Source organism: Macaca fascicularis, chromosome 5, assembly GCF_037993035.2.
Source record: "Macaca fascicularis isolate 582-1 chromosome 5, T2T-MFA8v1.1".
Taxonomy (NCBI): domain Eukaryota; kingdom Metazoa; phylum Chordata; class Mammalia; order Primates; family Cercopithecidae; genus Macaca; species Macaca fascicularis.
The window spans coordinates 108,698,493-108,715,876 of NC_088379.1; the positions used below are offsets into that span (position 1 = coordinate 108,698,493).

The 17,384-nt window shown below is 40.3% G+C and overlaps 1 protein-coding gene across 2 annotated transcripts in view; it reads right to left on the minus strand.

The window, feature by feature from the left end:
• Nucleotides 1-17,384, minus strand: part of SLC9B1 (solute carrier family 9 member B1) — a 122,119-nt gene that overhangs the window by 104,166 nt on the left and 569 nt on the right. The window contains exons 1-2 of one of the 2 annotated variants that reach the window (XM_065545283.2): nt 11,287-11,380; nt 3,612-3,678 (exon numbers count right to left, since the gene is read on the minus strand). The exons of the other annotated variant lie outside the window; for it this stretch is intronic. The gene's annotated coding sequence lies outside the window, so the exon portion shown is untranslated. Of the gene's footprint in view, nt 1-3,611; nt 3,679-11,286; nt 11,381-17,384 lie in introns of those variants that run through there. 2 annotated transcript variants of the gene reach the window in all.

Consider the following 17,384-nt stretch of genomic DNA (forward strand, 5'->3'; position numbering starts at 1 on the left):
ATGCAGAGAACCCCTGTGAGATACGATATAAAATGACTATCGCCAAGACACAAAGTATTCAGATTCTCCAAGGTCAAAATGAAAGAAAAAAGCATTAAAGGCAGCTAGAGAGAAGAGGCAGGTCACCTACAAGTGGAACGCCATCAAGCTAAAAGTGGACCTTTCAGAAGAAACTCTACAAGCCAGAAAAGATTGAGGGGCCTATATTCAGCATTCTTAAAGAAAAGAAATTTCAACCAAGAATTTCTTATCTAGTTAAAAGAGGCTTCATAAGCAAAGGAGAAATAAGATCCTTTCAGACAAACAAACGCTAAGGGAATTTGTTACCACCAGACATGCCTTACAAGAGGTCCTGAAGGGAGTGCTAAACATGGAAATTAAAGACCATTACCAGCCACCACAAAAACACTTAAATACACAGACCATTGACACTATAAAGCGGAAACTACACAATCAAGTCTGCATAATAACCAGCTAGCAACATGATGACAGAATTAAATTTGCACATATCAAAGTATCAACTCTGAATGTAAATGAGCCAAATGTCCCAATTAAAAGGCACAGAATGGCAAGTTGGATAAAGAAGCAAGACCCAACAATATACTGTTTTCAAAAGACTCATCTCACATGCAATGACAACTATAAGCTCAAAGTAAAGGAATGGAGAAAAATCTACCAAGCAAATAAAAAACAGAAAAAAGCAGGGGCTATTATTCTGATTTAAGACAAAACAGACTTTACACAAACAATAATCAAAAAAGATGACAAAGAAGGACATTACATAATGGTAAAGGGTTCAGTTCAACAAGAAGACCTAACTATCCTAAACATATACATGCACCCACCACAGAAGCAAAGACATTCATAAAATAAGTTCTTAAAGACCTATGAAGAAACTTAGATAACCACATACAAATAGTGGTAAGTTTAAACATCCTGTTGACAGTACCAGACAGACCACTGAGGCAGAAAACTGACAAAGATATTTGGGACTTGTACTCAACACTTGATCAATGAACCTAACAGACTTTTACAGAACTTGCCACCCCCAAACAATAGAATATACATTATTCTCATCTGCACATGGCACATGCTGCAAATTGGCCACATGATCAGCCATAAACAATTCTCAGTAAATTAAAAAAAAAAAACTGAACCACACTCTTGGACCACAGTTCAGTAACAATAGAAATCAATACTAAAAAGAACTCTCAAAACCATAGAGTTACATGGAAATTAAAAAACCTGTTCCTGAATGACTTTTGGGTAAACAATAAAATTAAGTCAGAAATTAAGAAATGCTTTGAAACTATCGAGAACAAAGATACAATATAACAGAATCTCTGAGACAGGGCTAAAGCATGCTAAGAGAAAAGTCTATAGCACTAAATGCCCCCATAGAAAAGTTAGAAAGATCTCGAATTAACAACCTATCCTCACGCCTAGGGGAAATAGAAAAACAAGAGCAAACCAACCCCAAGGTTAGCAGAAGAAAAGAAGTAACCAAAATTACACCTGAACTGAATGAAATTGGGACATGACAAGCAATACAAAAAGATCAAGGAATCGAGGAGTTGGTTTTTTTGAAAGATAAAAAGATTATTTAAAGAATAAATAAGATTATAAATAAGAACAAATAAGATTATTTGAAAGAATAAATAAGACCACGGCTAGACTAACAAACAAAAAAAGAGAGAAGATCCAAATAAACACAATTGGAAATGACAAAAGGACATTACCCCACAGAAATACAAAAAAAATCCTCAGAGACTATTACGAATACCTCTATGCAAACAAATTAGAACACCTACAAGAAATGGGTAAATTTCTGGAAACGTACAACCTCCTAAGATTGAACCAGGAATAAATTACAACCCTGAACAGACAAATAATGAATTCTGAAATTGAATCAGTAATAAAAGCTTACCAACTAGAAAAAGCCCAGGACCAGATTGATTCACATCCAAATTCTGCCAGATATATAAAGAGAAGCTGGTACGATTACTACCGAAAATATTCCAAAAAATTGAAGAGGAAGAACTCCCCAACTCATTCTATGAGGATAGCATCATCCTGATACCCAAACCTAGCAGAGACACAATAAAAAAGAAAAAGGCCAATATCCTTGATGAACACTGATGCAAAAATCCTCAGCAAAATACTAGCAAATGGAATCCAGCAGCACATGAAAAAGCTAATCCATCACGATCAAGTAGACTTCATCCATGGGATGCAAAGTTGTTCAACATATGTACCAATAATTGTGATTTATCACATAATTAGAACTAAACCCCAAAACCATATAATAATCTCAATAGATGCAGAAATGGCTTTTGATAAAATTCAGCATAACTTCATGTTAAAAGCCTTCAACAGGCCAGGCACGGTGGCTCACGTCTGTAATCCCAGCACTTTGGGAGGCCGAGACGGGCGGATCACGAGGTCAGGAAATCAAGACCATCCTGGCCAAAACGGTGAAACCCCGTCTCTACTAAAACTACAAAAAAAATTAGCCAGTTGTGGTGGCGGGCGCCTGTAGTCCCAGCTACTCTGGAGGCTGAGGCAGGAGAATGGCGTGAACCTGGGAGGCAGGGCTTGCAGTGAGCTGAGATCGTGCCACTGCACTCCAGCCGGGCGACTGAGCCCAACTCTGTCTCAAATAAATAAATAAATAAATAAATAAATAAATAAATAAATATAAAAATAAATAAAAGCCTTCAACAAATAGGCATTGAAGGAATATATCTTAAAATAATGTCATTTATGACAAACCCATAGCCAACATCACACTGAACAGGCAAAAGCTGGAAGTATTACCCTTGAAAACCAGAGCAAGCTGAGGATGCCCTCTTTCAACACTCCTATTCAATGTAATATTGGAAGTTCTAGCCAGAGCAATCAGGCAAGAGAAAGAAAGAAAAGGTATCCAAGTAGGAAGAGAGGGAGTCAAACAATCTCTGTCTGTAGATGATATGATTCTAAACCTAGAAAACCCCATAGTCTCTGCCCAAAATCTCCTAGATACAGCAAACAACTACAGAAAAATTTCGGATACAAAATCAATGTACAAAAATCAGTAGCATTTCTATACACCAACAAGTACAAGCTGTGAGTCAAATCAAGAACAAGATTCCATATACAACAACCACAAAAAGAATAAAATACCTAGGAATACAGCTAACCAGGGAGGTGAGGGATCTCTACAATGAGAATTACGAAACACTGCTGAAAGAAATCAGATAAGACACAAAGGGAAAAGCATTCCATGCTACAGTAACTTGGCATTACTATAAATGCATAACTGCCTTGAAATCAGAAATATACTGGCTGTATGATCTTGGGTAATTTACAATCTCTTGTCACCTTTTTTTTTTTCTTTTTTTTTTCCTGGAGAGAGAAATTCACAGTCTGTCACCCAGGCTGGAGTGCGGTGGTGTGATCATGGCTCACTGCATCCTCCACTTCCCCAGCTCAAGTGATCCTCCTGCCTCAGTCTCCCAAGTAGCTGGGACTATAGGCATGTCATGTCTGGTTAATTTTTTTGTAGGGACGGAGTCTCCCTATGTTGCCCAGGCTGGTCTCAAACTTCTGGGCTCAAGTGATCCTCCTACCTTGGCCTCCCAAATCTCATCATCTTTTAATGGGCATAGTACTATCTGTTTTTCTTCATATTCACACCTAGGGAAAGCAGAATCAAATTTGAGGACAGACAGCCAAATATGAGTTTACTGCATACGTTTATTAGAAATTATGGCATGCTTTTTGTACTAACAAAAATAAGATTTCTTACTGATTTATATTCCAGTGTCTTACATATAAATGATCAGCTCAGTTTAAAAAATTTTTATGCTCTACTTATTTCAATAAGCATCTTAAAATCCTTTCTGGAATGAGGTAGATGTAAGTACATACATAAACACACATATACCTATCTTGCTATTATGGGAATTAAGTGTTTGTACAACTTACAGCAAAAGCTATGGTATTTAAAACTTTTATTAGAAGTCTGTACTGCTGTTATGTTGCTAGGCTTTGCTTTTAAAATAGTGAAAAAATTTGATGGATTTAGAAGTTCCATTTTCACCTTGGTTTATTAGAACGTCTGTTTGATTATATATTAATAATGGACACAGTGTAGTATTGTAAAAAGAATTGGGCAATCTAAGTTCTGTTTTTCATTTGCTACATTTTTTTTTTGACAGAGGCTCAGCGCCCAGAATGGAGTGCAGTGGTGTGATCTCGGCTCAAGGCAACCTCTGCCTCCCGGGTTCAAGCGATTCTGCCTCAGCCTCCCGAATAGCTAGGACTACTGACGTGCGTCACCATGTCCGTCTAAATTTTTTATTTTTTGGAAGAGACAGGGTTTCACCATGTTAGCCAGACTGATCTCGAACGGTCTGCCAGCCTCGGCCTTCCAAAGTGCTGGGAATACAGGCGTGAGACACCGCACCTGGCTCTGATACATCATATTGAGTAAATTTGTTTTCATTTCATCCCTTTGCTCAATTCCAAACCTATAAAGTGAGGTAGGGAGTGAGGATCTTAGATGATCTAAGGGCTTTAACAGTTTTTTTGTTTGTTTGTTTTTGTTTTGTTTTGTTTTTGGAGATGGAGCCTTGCTCTGTAGCCCAGGCTGGAGTGTGGTGGCGCGATCTCAGCTCACTACAACCTCCGCCTCCTGGGTTCACCTGATTCTCCTGTCCCAGCCTCCCGAGCAGATGGGACTACAGACGCGTGCTGTTAATTTTTTGTATTTTTGGTAGAGACGGGTTTCACTATGTTAGCCAGGATGGTTTTGATCTCCTGACCTTGTGATCCGTCCACCTTGGCCTCCCAAAGTACTGGGATTACAGGCGTGAGCCACCACACCTGGTCGGGTCTTAACAGTTTTAAGTCTATGATTCTATTATCTGAGGGACATACTAAGAAATAGGCTAAAAGAATAGCAATACATACTGCTTGGGAACTTCATTTCTTAAATGCCGTGTATGTGCATATGTATCACTTAATATAAACAACTTGTCTTTCCTTGGTGTGTCCATACACAGTACTATGGGTTTATGCTTTTGGAGAAATGTTATGCAATAGTGACCTCTAGTGACTATATATCACAGACCATTTAGCAAAACCTTATGGCCAATTTGTACTCTTCTAAATGTGGATGGTTTACTTTTGTATCCCAGCTAAATACTTTTAAATAATTCCTCACCTCTCTCCTCTATAGAAGGAATGCCAATTAAATTTGACAATAGCATTAATAATTGGATAAATAAGAACTGAAATTTCCTTCAAAAATCATAATGTATATGGAATTCAGTATAAATTATTCTAAATGAGACTGCAGCTCTTTTACCTCCATTGAGAGTGGCAAAGCTGGGATTTTGAATTCCAGTGTGTTTAAATACATAGTCTGTTCTCTTACCTGCTATGCATTGCTGACATGTAATAGGCATTTAACCATACTTATTCAATTAATGTTAGGTAAAACACATGCATCAACAGTTGTGTTTGTGAGTATGTATTGCTTTGGAATCTTTGGAACTATTGCTACTTTTCAAACAAAGAACTCTTCTTGAGGTTAGATAAAAGATTAACATGTTAAAAACAACCACAGTATACATCTTTCTGAACAAATGAATTTGAGACCTACATGCACAACAGAATACTCTATAAAAAAGCATTCAGACTTGATCCGCGCCAAGATGCAGAATACGAACAGCTCCAGCCTCCAGTTCCCAGCATGAGCGACACAGAAGATGGGTGATTTCTGCATTTCCAACTGAGGTACAGGGTTCATCTCACTGGGGCGTGTTGGACAACTGGGGCAGGACAGTGGGTGCAGCGCACGCAGCGTGAGCTGAAGAAGGGCAAGGCATCGCCACACTTGGGAAGTGCAAGGGGGAAGGGAATTCCCTTTTCTAGCCAAGGGAAACCGTGACATACAACACCTGGAAAATCTGGTCACTCCCACCCTAAAACTGCGCTTTACCAAGGGTCTTAGCAAACAGCACACGGGGAGATTATATCCTGTGCCTGGCTCCAGGTGTCCCACGTCCACGGAGCCACCCTCATTGCTAGCACAGCAGTCTGAGATCTAACTGCAAGGTGGCAGCGAGGCTGGGGGAGGGGTGCCCGCCATTGCAGAGGCTTAAGTAGGTAAACAAACTGGCTGGGAAGATCGAACTGGGTGGAGTCCACCGAAGCTCAAGGAGGCCTGCCTGCCTCTGTAGACTCCACCTCTGGGGACCGGGCATAGTCAAACAAAAGGCAGCAGAAACCTCTGCCGATGTAAATGTCCCCATCTGACAGTTTTGAAGAGAGTCGTGATTTTCCCAGCACGGAGTTTGAGATCTGAGAACGGACAGATTGTCCGCTCACATGGGTTCCTGACCCCCGAGTAGCCTAACTGGGAGACATCCCCCACTAGGGGCAGACTGACACCTCACACTGAGCTCACACTGCTGGGTACACCTCTGAGACGAAGCTTCCAGAGGAATGACCAGACAGCAACATTTGCTGTTTAGCAATATTCACTCTTCTGCAGCTTCCGCTGCTGATACCCAGGCAAACAGGGTCTGGAGTGGACCTCAAGGAAACTCCAACAGACCTGCAGCTGAGGGTCCTGACTGTTAGAAGGAAAAATAACAAACAGAAAGGACATCCACACCAAAACCCTATCTGTATGTCACCATCATCAAAGACCAAAGGTAGATAAAACCACAAAGATGGGGAAAAAGCAGTACAAAAAAGCTGGATATTCTAAAAATTAGAGTGCCTCTCCCCCTCCAAAGGATGCAGCTCCTTGCCAGCAATGGAACAAAGCTGGATGGAGAATGACTTTGATGAGTTGAGAGAAGAAGACTTCAGACAATCAAACTTCTCCAAGCTAAAGGAGGAAGTTCAAACCCAGTGCAAAGAAACTAAAAACCTTGAAAAAAGATTTGACAAATGGCTAACTAGAATAACCAATGCAGAGAAGTCCACAAACGAACTGATAGAGATGAAAACCATGACATGAGAACTACGTGACAAATGCACAAGCTTCAGTAACCGACTCGATCAACTGGAAGAAAAGGTATCAGTGACTGAAGATCAAATGAATGAAATGAAGCAAGAAGAGAAGTTTAGAGAAAAAAGAGTAAAAAGAAATGAACAAAGCCTCCAAGAAATATGGGACTATGTGAAAAGACCAAATCTACGGCTGATTGGTGTACCTGAAAGTGACGGGGAGAATGGAACCAAGTTGGAAAACACTCTTCAGGATATTAGCCAGGAGAACTTCCCCAACCTAGCAAGGCATGCCAAAATTGAAATTCAGAAAATACAGAGAACGTCACAAAGATACTCCTCAAGAAGAGCAACTCCAAGATACATACTTGTCAGATTCACCAAAGTAGAAATGAAGGAAAAAATGTTAAGGGCAGCCAGACAGAAAGCTTGGGTTACCCACAAAGGGAAGCCCATCAGACTAACAGCAGATCTCTCGGCAGAAACTCTACAAGCCAGAAGAGAGTGGGGGCCAATATTCAACATTCTTAAAGAAAAGAACTTTCAACCCAAATTTCATATCCGGCCAAACTAAGTTTCATAAGTGAAGGAGAAATAAAATCCTTTACAGATAAGCAAATGCTGAAAGATTTTGTCACCACCAGGCCTGCCTTACAAGAGCTCCTGAAGGAAGCACTAAACATGGAAAGGAATAATCAGTACCAGCCACTGCAAAAACATGTCAAAATGTAAAGACCATCAATGCTAGGAAGAAACTGCATCAACTAATGAGCAAAATAACCAGCTAACATCATAATGACAGGATCAAGTTCACACATAACAATATTAACCTTAAGTGTAAATGGGCTAAATGCTCCAATTAAAAGACACAGGCTGGCAAATTGGATAAAGAGTCGAGACCCATCAATCTGCTGTATCCAGGAAACCTATCTCACGTGCAGAGACACACATAAGCTCAAAATAAAGGGATGAAGGAAGATCTATCAAACAAACGGAAAACAAAAAAGGCAGGGGTTGCAATCCTAGTCTCTAATAAAACACACTTTAAACCAACAAAGATCAAAGAAGACAAAGAAGGCCATTACATAGTGGTAAAGGGATCAATTCAACAGGAAGAGCTAACTATCCTAAATATATATGTACCCAATACAGGAGCACCTAGATTCATAAAGCAAGTGCTTAGAGACTTACAAGAGACTCAGACTCCCACACAATAATAATGGGAGACTTTAACACCCCACTGTCAACATTAGACAGATCAACGAGACAGAAAGTTAACAAGGATATCCAGGAATTGAACTCAACTCTAACTCATTTTATGAGGCCAACATTATCCTGATACCAAAGCTTGGCAGAGACACAACAAAAAAAAGAGAATTTTAGACCAATATCCCTGATGAACATTGATGTGAAAATCCTCAATAAAATACTGGCAAACCGAATCCAGCAGCACATCAAAAAGCTTATCCACCATGATTAAGTGGGCCTCATCCCTGGGCCGCAAGGCTGGTTCAACATACGCAAATCAATAAACATAATCCAGCATATAAACAGAACCAAAGACGAAAACCACATGATTATCTCAATAGATGCAGAAAAGGCCTTCGACAAAATTCAATAGTGCTTCATGATAAAAACTCTCAATAATTTGGTATTGATGGAACATATCTCAAAATAATAAGAGCTATTTATGACAAACCCACAGCCAATAACATACTGAATGGGCAAAAACTGGAAGCATTCCCCTTGAAAACTGGCACAAGACAGGGATGCCCTCTCTCACCACTCCTATTCAACATAGTGTTGGAAGTTCTGGCCAGGACAATCAGCCAGGAGAAAGATATAAAGGGTATTCAATTAGGAAAAGAGGAAGTCATATTGTCCCTGTTTGCAGATGACATGATTGTATATTTAGAAAACCCCATCGTTTCAGCCCAAAATCTCCTTAAGCTGATAAGCAACTTCAGCAAAGTCTCAGGATACAAAATCAATGTGCAAAAATCACTAGCATTCTTATACATCAATAACAGACAAACAGAGAGCCAAATCATGAGTGAACTCCCATTCACAATTGCTTCAAAGAGAATAAAATACCTAGGAATCCAACTTACAAGGGATGTGAAGGACCTCTTCAAGGAGAACTACAAACCACTGCTCAGTGAAATAAAAGAGGACACAAATGGAAAAACATTCCATGCTCATGGATAGGAAGAATCAATATCATGAAAATGGCCATACTGCCCAAGGTAATTTATAGATTCAATGCCATCCCCATCAAGCTACTAATGACTTTCTTCACAGAATTGGAAAATACTACTTTCAAGTTCATATGGAACCAAAAAAGAGCCGCATTGCCAAGACACTCCTAAGTTAAAAGAACAAAGCTGGAGGCATCACGCTACCTGACTTCAAACTACACTACAAGGCTGCAGTAACCAAAACATCAAGGTACTGGCACCAAAACAGAGATATAGAACAATGGAAAAGAACAGAGCCCTCAGAAATAATACCACACATCTACAGCCATCTGATCTTTGACAAACCTGACAAAAACAAGAAACGGGGAAAGGATTCCCTATTTAATAAATGGTGCTGGGAAAACTGGCTAGCCATACGTAGAAAGCTGAAACTGGATCCCTTCCTTACACCTTATACAAAAATTAATTCAAGATGGATTAGAGACTTAAATGTTAGACCTAAAACCATAAAAACCCTAGAAGAAAACCTAGGCAATACCATTCAGGACATAGGCATGGGCAAGGACTTCATGTCTCAAACACCGGAAGCAATGGCAACAAAAGCCAAAATTGACAAATGGGATCTAATTAAACTAAAGAGCTTCTGCACAGCAAAAGAAACTGCCATCAGAGTGAACAGGCAACCTACAGAATGGGAGAACATTTTTGCAATCTACCCATCTGACAAAGGGCTAATATCCAGAACCTACAAAGAACTCAAACAAATTTATGAGAAAAAACAAACAACCCCATCAAAAAGTGGGCAAAGGATATGAACAGACACTTCTCAAAACAAGACATTTATGCAGACAACAGACACATGTTCATAGTTCCTCCTTTAGCTCTGAGAAGTTTGATCGACTGAACCCTTCTTCTCTCAACTCGTCATTCTCCATCCAGCTTTGTTCCATTGCTGGCGAGGAGCTGTGTTCCTTTGGAGGGGAAGAGGTGCTCTGATTTTTTGAATTTTGAGCTTTTCCGCACTGCTTTTTCCCCATCTTTGTGGTTTTATCTACTCTTCATCTTTGATGATGGTGACGTACAGATGGGGTTTTGGTGTGGATGTCCTTTCTGTTTGTTATTTTTCCTCCTAACAGTCAGGACCCTCATCTGCAGGTCTGTTGGAGTTTGCTTGAGGTCCACTCTAGTTAGGCTACTCCCAGTTAGGGTCTCCCAGTTAGGCTACTCGGGGGTCAGGGACCCACCTGAGCAGGCAGTCTGTCCGTTCTCAGATCTCAACCACCGTGCTGGGAGAATCACTACTCTCTTCAATGCTGTCAGACAGGGACATTTACATCTGCAGAGGTTTCTGCTGCTTTTTTTTTTTTTTTAAGCTATGCCTTGTCCCCAAAGGTGGAGTCTACAGAGGCAGGCAGGCCTCCTTGAGCTTCAGTGGACTCCAACAAGTTCGAACTTCCCAGCCGGTTTGTTTACCTACTTAAGCCTCAGCAATTGTGGGCGCCCCTCCCCCAGCCTCACTGAGATCTAGCCTTGCAGTTAGATCTCAGACTGCTGTGCTAGCAATGAGGGAGGCTTGTGGGCATGGGACCCTCTAAGCCAGGCACGGGATATAATCTCCTGGTGTGCCCTTTGCTAAGACCCTTGGTAAAGCACAGTATTAGGGTGGGAGTGATCCGATTTTCTAGGTGTTGTGTGTCACAGTTTCCCTTGGCTAGGAAAAGGAATTCCATTCCCCCTTGTGCTTCCCAGGTGAGGTGATGCCTCGCCCTGCTTCGGCTGTCACTCGTTAGGCTGCACCCACTGTCCTGCATCGACTGACCAACACGCCCCAGTGAGATGAACCCGGTACCTCAGCTGGAAATGCAGAAATCACCTGTCTTCTGTGTCACTCACGCTGGGAGCTGGAGGCTGGAGCTGTTCCTGTTCGGCCATCTTGGCACCCCCCCCAATAATGGGTTTTGTTATAGGAACACTCCACTTCTTAGTAACAATTTCTTAGTCCATTCCTGCTGCTATGCCAAAATACTTGAAATACTTGAGACTGAACAATTTATAAATAGAAATCTATTTTCTCACAAACCTGGAGGCTGGGAAATCCAAGATTAAGGTTCAGTCAGGTTCAGTGTCTGGTGAGGTCTCTGCTTCCAAAAGGGTGCCTTGAACACTGTATTCTCTGAAGGGAATGAACATTGTGTCCTCACATGGTGGAAGGGATAGAAAGGCAAAAAAGTCCTAGCTAGCTGTCCCCAGCCCTCTTGTAAGGACTTTTATAATACATTCATGAGGGCAGATCCCTCATGACCTAATCATTTCCTAAAGGCCCCACCTCTTAATATTGTTGCACTGGAGATTAAGTTTCAACATACATTTTGGAAGAGACATAAATAGTCAAACCATAGCATAAACCATTCCAGGCATGTTTTATATTCTTGTCTTTCTCTTAGCACCAAACACAATGGTTTTTCTCAACTATAGACAATGCTACCAAAAACTTATCCAGAATCAAAGGTTTGCTATACATGGAATTAAATTGTCTTACCAGCTTTCTCTCTGGTTCTTTCTTGTGACCCTACATTTCAATCAAACTGTTAACTGCTCTCCATGCTTTTATTTGGTTCAAACATCTTCCCACTGTACCTCTTTGTAAATTTCCATTGATTATTCTAAATAAAGCTTCCTGCAATGCACACTACAAAAACTGGATGTGTTTTTTCCCTTTTGAATTCTCACGTCACTTTGTTCTTTGCTCTATCATCCTTACCTCTCTGGTGTCCTTTCTTGGTCTTTGTTAGTGGTTTCTTTCCCCTATTCATCCTTTAAATATTGGGCTTCCTCAGAATTCTTCTCTATGCCCTATTCTCTTCTCATTCTATATACATTCCTCAACATCTATTCTAATATCGTGGCTATAATTCTAAATAATATGCTGATGAATTTGAACCAGAAAAGCTCTCAAGATTCTATTTAGTATATCTAATTACTTATTGAATATCTCTACTTGTCTTACAAGCATCTTAAGTTAGTATATGCACAAACTCAAGATCTTTCCCCACCAAAGTTTTTCCTTCTCTAGATAATTTCCTATCTCAGAGAATGAAGCCACCTTTGACCTAGTTGCTCAAAATAGAAACTGAGAAGTCATTCTTTCTTGCTGCTTTTCTTTATCCGCTAGCATCAAGTGAATTACTAAATCATATTAATACCAGTTACTGAATGTTTAAAAATTTTATTCATTTCTTTCCAGATAAATTGCCACTAGTCCAGTCCAGGCCATAAGCATTTCCCCACCTAAACACTGTATTGGTCTTCTAGCTTTTCCCCACATCCAGTCTTGTTCCTCTTCAATGCAATTTTCACAATGCAGAACAATATTCTTAAATGTAAGCTTGATTATGGTAACTACCTTCTTAATATTCCTCAATGACTTCCCATAGAAGAAAAATGTTAAAACTCCTTACATTCAGCTTATAGGGCCCTTTGAATAAGGCTCTAACCTTGACCCTGCCTACCTTCTCATTCATCACTTGACACTCTAAACTTTAGCCATACTAAATTTTTGTTCTTCAAACTTGCCATGTCTTACATCTCCAAAACTTTATGCATTCTGTATGCTGCCTTCCAACACCAACACTCTTGCTTTTCATCCAGCTAATGCTTCATCAATTTAGAAGTCATTTCTTCCAGAAGATTTCCTGACACTACCTTCAACATGCATCCTTATCATGGCATCCAACACTTATCACAGCATGCACCCCATTATTTTAATTCCTTGTTTAACTGTCATCATTTTAAAATTTGACAACTATTCATTGAGAGCCCATTATATTACAGATACTGTATTCTCCTCTGTGTACAGACTGTGGTCAATATAGAGTATTGTGGAAGCACATTTAGAATGTGAGAGAAGTCCAAGAAATGCTTCTTAGTGACTTGTGTTCCCATCTATTTCCCTACTATTAAACAAGAGACAGTTCCATAATCATTTCTGAGTTATCTGAATTGCCTAATATAGTATATAGTAGATAAATATTTATACCATCAATTATTGGATTTTAAACACATACTAAATACTCTTTGCATTTTAAGAGGCCACCAACCAGCCAATACTTTCTACCCAGCGAGTTTTTCTTTGATATCACTTTGGATACAACAGAGTGTAAAAAGCAAAGAGACAAACTAATCTAGTGGAAAACATGGGACTTAAGAGTCAGAACACTGTGATTAATAATTCTGCCACTTACTAGGTATGTGTCCTTGGTCAAGACCCTTAACCTCTCTAAGTCTCAATTTCCTCATCTGAAAAAGGCAGTTACAAGAATGAAATGAGATAAAGAGAAAATAAAAGCATAACATGTAAAAGGTTATCCAAAATGATGTCTATTATTATTATTGTTATTAAAGTCAATGCAGATCAAGTTTCCTTATGACTGGTTATCCTAGCTCTGTAATGCTACAGGATTTCCAAAGTTAATTCTTCATCTTCGCCTTACCATCCAAGAGATAGACTTTTGTACTTTAATAAATACGTATTGATGGAAATGGTTAAAAATCACAAAGAAAAACAAGCCAAAAATTGAGTAAGTATACATTAATGTATGAAAGGGACAAGACAAAAGTACCAGCCTATGACAGTTTATAATTTGAATGTATGGACCCAAAAAAAAAAAAAAAGTCAGTACACAATTTTGTTTAATGTTGACCAAAAGGGTAGGTAAGTGGCACAAAAGAGTAGTGCTGTGAACTGTTTCACAGTGAAATGGTAACCCTCTGACCTAGAAAGTCAGGATATCTGGGCTCAAATACTAATTTAGCTCCTAAGTCAACCACTAATACCCAGGTGGTCTACACACCCAACACTCTAGTCTTTCAGTTCCTTGATCTCCTTAGCTCCTATTGTCTTTTTCTTCCACTGTATCTTAGCCACTCACTTACAGGGCCACAAATCTCAAATGGCCACTCAACTTTGCCCAGCTGTGCTACAATTCTGATTGCTTTCCATCCTCCAAATGACTATTTTGTACCTTATCTTTTCCCCTTAAACCTCCTACTCAAATACGCCTCCTCACTCCTTACTATTCTTGCGTCATACCTTATCTTCATTGAGAAAAAGTATTAGTATCAGGCATAAAGGTCTCACCTCTGACCACTGAATCTACCCATCTATCTGCATCTTTACCCATACTTGCTGTCTTTCTTCTTATTACTATAAATTATATGTTCATGTGGCTGCACGTGGTGGCTCACGCCTGTAATCCCAGCACTGTGGGAGTCCGAGGCGGGCGGATCACCAGAGGTCAGGAATTCAAGACCAGCCTGGCCATGGTGAAACCCTGTCTCTACTAAAAATACAAAAAAATTAGCCAGGCGTGGTGGTGCGTGCTTGTAATCTCAGCTACTTAGGAAGCTGAGGCAGGAGAATCGCTTGAACCTGGGAGGCAGAGGTTGCAGTGAGCTGAGATGGTGCCATTGCACTGCGGCCTGGGTAACAAGAGTGAAACTCCGTCTCAAAAAGAAAAAAATTATATGTTCATGTTCCTACCTAAGGCCAACACTTCTATATATTCCCTGGATTCCATACCCTGTTATCTTCTCAAAGACTTCACTCCTAAAATATACACACTCTCTTATACCATCATTTCCACCCCCTCTATTGGATTATTCCCATTAGTCTAAATATGCTTAACTATCCTTTATCTTTAAGAACCCTTCTTTGATCATACATATTCCTCTATTACCTCCATTTATTGGCTCTCTTTTATAGTAAAACATCTTGAGATGTCTATAATACTACGCCAATTTCTTTTCTCTTTTCTTTTTTTTTTTTATTTTGAGACGGAGTCTCGCTCTGTTGCCAGGCTGGAGTGTAGTGGCATGATCTTGGCTCACTGCAACCTCTGCCTCCCAGGTTCAAGTGATTCTCCTCCCTCAGCCTCCCGAGTAGCTGGGACTACAGGCGCATGCCACTACACCTGGCTAATTTTTGTATTTTCAGTAGAGACGGAGTTTCACCATGTTGGCCAGGTCTCTTGACCTTGTGATCTGCCGGCCTTGGCCTCCCAGAGTGCTGGGATTACAGGTGTGAGCCACCCACCGTGCCCAGCCAGCAGTACTATGTCAATTTCTTGACACCACATTTTCTCTTCATTGTACTAGTCAAGGCATAAAACTACTTTATGTTTCAAAAATCCAATGCACAGATCTCTTTATTTTACTTGATTTCTAAGCATGATTCAATACCATTGGCCATGTTTTGTAGTCTTGGCTTTTTTGTTTGTTTCTTTTTTAGTAGAGACGGGGTTTCTCCATGTTGGTCAGGCTGGTCTGGAACTCCCGCCTTAGCTTCCCAAAGTGCTGGGATTACAGGCATGAGCTACCATGCCCGGCCAGTTTTGGCTTTCATGTCTCCGCACTCTTCAGATTTTCTTCTTACTTCATTGGCTATTCTTCCATCTCCTTTGTTTGCTTCTTTTCCTCTGCTTTATACTAGTCAATGCAATGTTCTCTGTGAGCACACTTGCCCTAGGTAGTTTTACATATGCTGATGACTCCCAACTTTGTATCTTTGGTTCCTTGCACTCTGCAGAGCTCAAGACTCAGCTTACCTTTGATTTCTAATAAGAATATAAAAATCAAGGTAAGCAAAATAAAACTCCACCCCCCACCCCCCACTCCACCCTGGCTGCTCCTTTTTCTCCTTTAGTCTTTTCCATTTGGTAAATGGCATAACCATCCACACAATCTTAAGACAAAAACTTAGGGGCTAGAGGTGACTCCTTTTTCATCACCTCTATATTCAAAACATCACAAAGTCTGTAGGCTCTGCCCCCAAAATAGAGCTCACATACATCTACTTCTCTGCTATTTTATCCCGAACTTGTCATTCCTCTTTGGATTTCTGCAATTGCCTTCTGCTATAGATCTTGCTCCCCACCCAGTATGATTCAGTCATCACGTAATAGGCAGAACAAACGTTTTTACAATGTAAATCAGATCCTATCACTCCCTCCAAACTCACTACCGGTTTCTCTTCACACTTAGGAAATATATTACACTATGGAATATATTTCTAAGGAAATATATTACACTATGTTCCAGGTACTGTTCAATCTCAGTGTTTAGTAAACACCCCAGTAACATGGGATTTCGTTAACCAACAGAAGTGTTTAAACAGGATGAGTATGAAAATAAGTATAAAATGAGAAGTACTATAAAAACGATACGTTATATGTTACTATTACAGCAGCTGCCTATTTCCTTTTGTCTTGTAATTGCCAGGACCTTCCGACAAGAGCCAACTGAAAAACAGCAGTATAAATCATGGTACTCTAAAAGCCCAGACTTCAACACCATGCAATATATCCACACAACAAAACTGAACTTGTACTAACTAAATCTGTATAGAATTTTAAAAAGTAAGTTAAAAAAAATACCAGAGGACAATAAATATGAATGCCCTTTTCATAGGCACACAGTGACTAAAATATTTGGGGCATGAATTCTCTAAGGGTGACAATAATAAGTGTTATTTTTCATGCTTCTGTTGCACAAGTAATTATATTTATCTCTAAGGAAAATCAGAGAGTGGGGTGTGGCCTCCCTCAGTGCCAACTGGGCTAATTATCTCCCCACATCACCGAATCTGTTATTTCATAGGCTCTAGGAAACCCAAAGAGGGGAGTGAGGGACCTGGTATGGTCCCTTGAAGAGCTCTTGTAACACTCCTGATTTATGTGACAGACACAGTATGTGTGCAACTGTCCTTTTTCCTTCAAAAGCACTGGTCTAAAGCAGGGATCCCCAACCCCTGGGCAGCGGACAGGTACAGGTTTGTGGCCTATTAGGAAGAGGCCACACAGCAGGTGATGGGGCTACAGGATTATGCCCGAGCTCCACCTCCTGTCAGATCAGTAAAGGCATTAGATTCTCATAGGAGCACAGACCCGATTGTGAACTGTGCATACGAGGGATCTAACTTGCACCTTCTCATGAGAATCTAATGCCTGATGATCTGAGATGGAAGAGTTTCATCCCATCCTGCCTCCCCCCGGCTGCCCCAAATTGTCTTCCATGAAACTGGTCCCTGGTGCCAAAAAGGTTGGGGACTGCTGGAAGTGCTTGTCCACTGGGTTAAAGCCAAGAGGAGTAAACAGGATTAAGGGGCGTGGAGGTGGGTGGGTG